Source organism: Dipodomys ordii, unplaced genomic scaffold (assembly GCF_000151885.1).
Source record: "Dipodomys ordii isolate 6190 unplaced genomic scaffold, Dord_2.0 Scaffold362, whole genome shotgun sequence".
NCBI lineage: Eukaryota > Metazoa > Chordata > Mammalia > Rodentia > Heteromyidae > Dipodomys > Dipodomys ordii.
The window spans coordinates 43,378-51,171 of record NW_012267578.1 but is presented as its reverse complement, the minus strand read 5'-3'; the positions used below and the strand labels follow the sequence as shown (position 1 = coordinate 51,171).

Below are 7,794 nucleotides of genomic sequence, written 5' to 3'. Positions count from 1 at the left end.
GGTTTATTGGAGATAGGAGTCTCACGGTCTCTCCTGCTTGGGCTGGCTTTGAACCGAAATCCTCAGATCTCAGCCTCCTGAGTAGCTAGGATTATAGGCGTGAGCCACCAGCGCCCGGCTTGGGCTCTACACTTTTGGGGACTGAAGGTGGAGCTCAAGTCATAGCATGCTAGCCAAAGCCCAAAAGCAAACATCAGACAGCAAGCATCAGTCTCAGTCTTAACAACACACATGCGCGCACACACACACATGCGCACACACACACACCATATCACATCACAAAGCTTAGAAGTCATTTCCATTTTAAGCTGTCTCCGGTTTAATGTATTTTCACCTTGATTTGCCTTTCACCTGTTCACAACAGCTTATCCAGTTCTGCTTGGAATAAACTGTTTCATACACAATGTCCTCAGAGCATCTAACATGACAGAAAACAATTGCATGTGTGATTATTTGGTTTCTATACTTGTTCGAGTGACTCAATAAAATCTGAGACTCTCCTTTCATTGTTTCCATTAGCAATGCTACCAGGGAGAGGAGCCGGAGCCCTTTCTCCCCTAACTAGTGGAAGGTATCATATCCATCAGAAAGAACTCTGAGGCAAACTGAATTTCCTCATGTGAATGTGACTGATACTGGTTATCTATTACTTTGGAAAGGAAGGAAGGAAGAAACAAAGAAAGAAAGAAAACTCCCCACAACTTCAGGTGATACGCAAGGATGATCTCAGGTCTCTCTGATCAGGAATTCCTAGATGATGAGGCTGGGGAAGCCTTCCTTTTTATGAGGCTGCAAGGAAGTGTGTCAGGGTCAGCGTCATTGGAAGAGGTTAGCAGAGTGGTTCCCAAGGCATATCACTTTTTTGTTGTTGTTGTTGGTTCCGGTCATGGGCCTGAAATCTGGGCCTGGGACCTGTCCCTCAGCTCTTCAGCTCAAGGCTAGCGCTCTGCCACTTGAACCATAGCGCCACTTCCGGCTTTTTTTTTCTGCTTATGTGGTGCTGAGTAATCAAACCCAGGGCCTCATGCATGCAAGGCAAGTACTCTACCAATAAGCCACCTTCCCAGCCCAGGCATATCATTCTTGTTCTTTGCAGGCAGTGTTGGGGAGGCCTGGACTGCTTGACTCTTGAATGACATGTGACTAACACGTGAATCTCTCCAAAGGACCCACTTGGGCATCCTCAGGGTATGGAGGCTGGCTTTCTCCACCTACCACAACAAGGTGAAACTATTAGGATCTTTTATAGAAAGTTCTCAGGAATCACAGATACTGTCTGCTACCATAGTCTATCTTGAGCGATGACTGACAAAGAAGTCTGTCAGTTAAAGTGCTACATAATTTGAGGTCATTTGAAGACCTCCACAAGGTATATATTTGAGCCTCAGATTTGCAAGCTAAATGAGATTTGATCCAATCCCTCCACATTCTTAAAACATAAGTCTTAAACTATGAGCCTTGTAATAGGTGTTAGGAATAGCAGCTCTGAGCCTAGCAGAGCTTTGGGGTAGGCAGGAGGAAGGAGGTAGGCAGTCAGCAACTGACTGCAATGGAAGGGTGTGGTTTTGTGTGAGGATGTGTGACCGTGGTGACTGAGGTAAAGCACTGAGTGGTTTCCTGTCTATAGAACACATTTACCATTTAGATGATCTGCAGGACTATGTCCGCTCAGTATGTCCCCTTTGCTCGCTTTTTTCAAGGGAAGATGGAAGTAGGCAAAATTAACAAGTTGCAATGTTAGCAACTATTTCAATTTTTTTTCAAAACACTATGAGGAATATATGTGTGTGCATATATATATATATATATATATATATATATATATATATGTACCTCCTTTCACCAAAGTTTGTCAAAGATTTTGCCAAATCTAAACTTAAAATCTAACAAACAAACAACAACAAAAAAAGCTAATGATTTCACAGTAATGTAAGCATAAACACCACAGTGGTAAGACAATACTTTAGTGAAGGATTGAAAGATGGGAAATTCATGCATGAATATCACATAGATCAATGTGTTCATGTAAAATAGTACAAGGGTGGACAAAAACTCTGTTACCCTTTTAGAGGTCCTGATAAGCTTAAATACTGTTAGATTCTTTTATTTTAAAATGATGTTAGGGGCTGGGAAGGTAGCTCAATGGTAGAGTGCTTGCCTTGCATGCATGAGGTCCTGGGTTCAATTCCTCAGCACCACATAAACAGAAAAACAGCCAGAAGTGACACTGTGGCTCAAGTGATAGAGCACTAGCCTTGAGCTGAAAGTACTGAGGGACAGTGCCCAGGCCCAGAGTTCAGACTCCATGACCGGTCAAAAACCAAAAACAATAAATAAATAAATAAATAAAATGATGTTAGTAATTTGGGTAAAGCTCAAAAACAAAAATCCCTAGAAAATAGAGTTTTTAAAAAAATGGTGTAGGCTGGGAATGTGGCTTAGTGGTAGAGTGTTTGCCTAGCAGGCATGAAGCCCTAGATTCCATTCCTCAGTACCACATAAACCAAAAAAGCTGGAAGTGGCGCTGTGCTCAAGTGGTAGAGTGCTAGCCTTGAGCAAAAGAAGCTCAGGGACAATGCCCAGACCCTGAGTTCAAGCCCCAGGACTGGCAAAAAAAAAAAAAAAAAAAAGAGGGAGGGTTTGTACTTAAGTAAAGTGAGTATGTAATCAAGTTCACAACAATCCTGGATAATGTTTTGCCTGGCCCCTTACTTTGAGGGGGGAAAAATGTGATATATAAAGAAATGGTTATAGAACTAAACATATAGACCTTTATCTATATCAGAACCTAGCTTGCTAACTTGATGATTCAAATAAGAGCTATCAGACTAAGGATGCTGTTCACTGGTAGAGGGTTTACTAATTTGTGAGTGACCTGGGGTTCAATTCCTCAGTACTGAAAAACAATTAAAATAAGAGCCATTTCTTAATTGGTTTAGTCATCTCCCCTTTTTCCCACCAATGTTTTCCTCTCTTTCTTTCTTCTTCCCTCCTTCCTTTCTTCCTTCCTTCCTTCCCTCCCTCCCTCCCTCTCCTCTTTCTTTCTTTCTTGAGTGGGGGACTTTTTCTGCTTTGGTGTGGTTTTTTATTTTGGAGAGTTTTTTTGTGCCGGTCCTGGGCCTTGAACTCTGAGCCTTTGGGTTGTCCCTGAGATTCTTTTGTTCAAGGCTAGTGCTCTACCACTTTAGCAACAGCACCACTTCCAGGCTTTTCTGAATGGTTTATTGGAGATAAGAGTCTCAGGGACTTTCCTGCCTGAGCTGGCTTTGAACCACAATCTTCAGATCTCAGCCTCCTAAAAAGCTAGGATTTCAGGTGTGAGCCACCAACTCTCAGTTTCTATTTTAAATATACAGTTTGCAACTGAGAAATAGAAACCATGATGTAGCATGCTTTTCTTTTTTTCCCCCCTTTTTGTTAATGGTACTGAGTTTTCACCTCAGTTTCTTGTGATTCTTAGATACGCACTCTTCCAGAAAGACATAGTTTTAGCCCTTTCGTGCCTGATTACTTCAGAGGGAAGATCCCACTTCCTGCTGTGTATACTTAAACCTCCATGTGAGTGTGTTAACCTTTCCCTCATAGCTGTGTGCACCACCACAAGATGAGAATTTTTCTACCTACTGTAAACTGTTCCAGAACTGAGATCCTCCTGCTCTCAGCCTCTCATGGAGGTCAATCTGTGTGTGTGTGCCATCACATTCAACTATTGTTTGAGAAAGGTGGGTTGGGGGTAGGGGAGGCTCTTGAGTGTCAAGTGTGCCCAGGCTGGCCTTGAACCTGATTCCTGTCCATCTCAGTTTCACAAGTAGCTAGGATTACAGGTATGAATCACTTCTTGCTTTAGTAATGAAAATATTAAGCCGGTAAGACTGACTCTCTCATGCTTTGGAATTTTAACAAAACTGTTTAAGAGTGCCATTCTGTAACTGAAGCAGAGTGAATGTGGACGCTCAAGTTTCAGAAGGTAAATGATTTCTGCAGATAAAGTCAGAGGATTTATACCAAGAAGGTCTTGGTAAGAACATGAGTGTTTAGCTTTAGATTTTTTTCCCTGATAACAGGAATTGAAATCAGAGCCTTCGGCTTGCTAGCATTCTACCATGGAAGCCACACTCTCATCCTTTTCCTTTTTTTTGTTTTTGGTATATGTTCTGCTTTTTCCTAGGCTACCATTTACCACAATCCTATCTCCAGCTCTCCTGGTTTCACAGGCTCAATACCTAGCATGTTTTGTTTTGTTTTTTTTTAGGTTTTTCTACTTTATTCATTTATTTGACAGCACTATTTGATGAACTAATGTTTATGTTTAGTTCTGCTGCATTTATGGCACAAGATCTCCTTTTCAAAATGGCACCAATTTTCCTTTAAGGACTATTTTTAGCAGCAATCATATTTAAAGGTTCACAACTTACAGGGCAAATGCTTTAGCTATACCTTTTCTATTTCATACTTGCCAGTTACAGTATTTACAAAAGGCTAACAATGTCTACATAAAAATGACCTTTCACTCTTCCTCATCCATATCTTAGTCAAAGGTTTTTTCCTTCCCCTTGTTTTTGATCCCATTGGAGAAGAGCATGAGATTCAGTTCAGGGATGTAGGTATTTACATGGGGCGCCTGATTTTAAGGGAGTATAAGACAAGTGTAAGATGAAGTAATTCTTAATTTGGGTATATTCCACTACCCCTAAAAGTTTTGTGACAGAGAGTACTTAATGACAACCTAGAAGAGAGAGACCCTTGATTTCCAGCCTGTAACAGCTGAACGTCTGGAAGGCCACTTACTGTGATGCGGTCATCACTGACTGGCATTGAATGTTAGACTCCCAATGGTGTGATTATTGGTAAACATGCAAATTTAACTGAAGAGGTGGCACTAAACTAGAAAACTGAAAATTCATTTTAAGAACAATTTACATTGAGGGAAATATGCACTGCATAAACAAGGAATTATAAAGAACTGGCAATTAACTGACCATGCTAAATGGATTCCATGAGTAAGTGTTCATGATAGGATATACTTACTACATGCATTTTGCTTAAAAATATTTCCCGAAAACGTTAGAGTTCCATTTCATGTTACACTACTATTGTAGTTCAGGGGAAATAGCTAGACTATTAGGTTAGTATAAACTAGTTGTGAACATCCAGCCAAAGGTGCTGCTAAATTCCTGAAAACAGCAAATCAAAAATCCTTTTTCAGTTATTGGACTATACAGAAAAATCTCAAGCCTTAAATTTAGGAATTAAGAATGTGATCTTATGAAGTTTGGGGATGGATGTTTCTTTATGTCAGTGCAGCGGAGGCAACAATTTAGGGGGAAAATATACCTATAAGCAAATTGATCTGACAAACCAGACTGATGTCAATGACAAAACTGAAAAAATTCTGTGAAAAACAGCCACCAAAATAACGGGTGGGGCACAGTTAAGGCATCTTAAAAAAAAAAAAAGTCCCACATGGCTTTGGGTTCTTAAAATATTTTTACACTATTCTGTTTTAAAAGACTTGAAAGCATCTGAAATACATGCAAAACTGTTTGAAATCCCTGCATGGCAAATTCAGTTTGCGTCATTCAGATGTTTTCCAAAGAAAGTGAAGGAGCCTCTCCCCATGAGATCACATGTGGTAGAGAAGGCCTCCAAATTCTTCCTATCTTATACCGGGTGGCACCCCAGAAGTCTGTGCAGCAGTCACAAGCAAGGCCTTATTACCTAGAAGGGAAGGGACTGTAGAGTTTCCATTGGTTGGGGAACAGCCAAGCTTTCGTTTTTCCAGATGCTCTGCATGTACGGGTCTATGACACTGTAGAACTTTGATTACATCTTCTACTTTGAACCACTCTCTCTTCCTTCCTATATTAACAGAATCTTCCCAGTCTTCTCATATTTCGGTGACTGTAAGAACATAAACATATGTTCTGTGCTTTCCGTCTTGGTTCTGCTCAAATATGCCCAGGAGTCTGCCTAATTTTCCTTTGACTCCAGCCTCCTCATAAACTTCCCTCACAGCAGCACCTCCAGGCTCCTCCTCTGGCTCCATCCCTCCTCCTGGGACAATCCGCTGGTCGGGGTACCGACTGCTACTCACCAGCAGCACCGCGTCCTCCTGCTCGCTCTGGAAGCACAGCACGCCGCCCGCTTCTTGAAGCCCTCACGGTCGTAGGTCCGCATCTGGTTGGGCTTGAACTTCATCATAGAGGCGTGTTCCGGGGCTGCGACTGCTCCGACCGACGCCGTGGGGGCCCGGCCGCCGCCACCCCGCCGAGGAGTTGGGCGCAAGCGAATCGGGGCTCCGGAGGGATGCGGGTTGAGGCGGGGCGGGGAGGGAAGAGGCAGCGAGGCCGGGTCAGTCCCGGGACCGACGGCCGCTCCGACGCGGGGCAGGACTCGAGGGCGGGTCACCAGAGCCCAGGGGCCGAGCTGGAAGCGCCGCCTCTGCCGGGGCGCCCGCCGCTCTCCCTGGAGCCCGCCACCGCTGGCCGCCGCTCCCTGCTGCCGCTGCCGCCGCTGCGGGAAGTGCGGGGGACCCAGGCTCGCGCTGCGCCAAGGCAGTTGCCAAGACAGCGCCAGCCCTGGCAGAGGCAGCGGAGCCGAGGGCGGATGTGCGCTGCCCCTCCTCCGCCTCTGGCTTCCCTAGCATGTTTTTGAGATAAGGTCTGGTAAGTTTTGCCTGGGGCCTGTCCTGAACCTTGATCCTCCTATCTCTGCCTCCAGATTAATTGAAGTTATAAACATGAACCACTATGCTAAGCCCAAAATTTCAGGTTCTTGATTTTATTTTATTTTTTGTCAATCGTGCGGCTTGAACTCTGGGCCTGGGCGCTGTCCCTCAGCTCTTCAGCTCAAGGCTAGCGCTCTACCACTTGAGCCACAGCGCCACTTCCAGTTTTCTGGTGGTTTCACGGACTTACGGCCAGGGCTGGCTTTGAACCTTGATCCTCAGATCTCAGCCTCCTGAGTAGCTAGGAATACAGGCGTGAGCACCAGGGCCCAGCTTCAGGTTCTTGAATTATATTAGAAAAATTATCTTAGACAAATTATGACATCTCTCTAGAACTTTTTCTTTTAAGTTTTTAACTTGTAAAATGAAGACAATTATGTAATACACCTCAAAGCCCTGGAAGATTGTACAAGATCTCTGCACATTCTCAATGCTCAATAAATGTCAGTTATTGGTATTACCTGACCACATGCCTTCCATATGGCTACCTTATGGGAAAGGACTCTTCCTACCTCCTATAGATCTTTCTTACCCTTAAAGTCCATGGGGCTCCTTGTAGGTCACAATTTGAGCTCACAGCTGCTTTCTTCAAAGGGAGTTTAGTATCACCAGGTAGGAGTTTGTTTAATCCCTAAAAAATTGCCTTAGTGGTGTTCAAAGAAATTCAAATCTTGGCGTTCATTTCATGACCTCTTCTATCAGAAAGGGTAAATCACTTAAACTCTCAGCTTGTTTGCTTAGAGATGAGAATAAAAAGTCACTTTCCTAACTGTGTTGTTAATTAAGACTAGTAAAGTGTTTTGGAAATGCAAAATATGGCTAATTTTTTTCAGGGTAAAACATAAATGTTAAGTTTCTTGAAATTTTATCACTTTGTAGAGGAAATATAACTGTTTTAGTGCTTTTTTAATAGGAAAGCATTAGATGGTGGTGGTAATATTTAGCTTTCAAAGGATCTAGATTCATTTGGAGCAAAGCTAAGCAGAGCCTTGGGACATGAGACACACTGCTAAGTATTGGAGTTAAAGGGGAAAAAAGAAAGTAGGAATTTTATAGGACTATTTTCC

General features: G+C 43.1%; 1 pseudogene across 1 annotated transcript; it reads right to left on the bottom strand.

The window, feature by feature from the left end:
* Positions 1-5,173: 5,173 nt before the first annotated feature.
* LOC106001679 lies at positions 5,174-6,596 on the bottom strand (annotated as a pseudogene). Its single transcript, XR_001175847.1, has one exon. The product of XR_001175847.1 is annotated as a diphosphoinositol polyphosphate phosphohydrolase 2 pseudogene (transcript).
* Between the last annotated feature and the right edge of the window lie 1,198 nt (positions 6,597-7,794).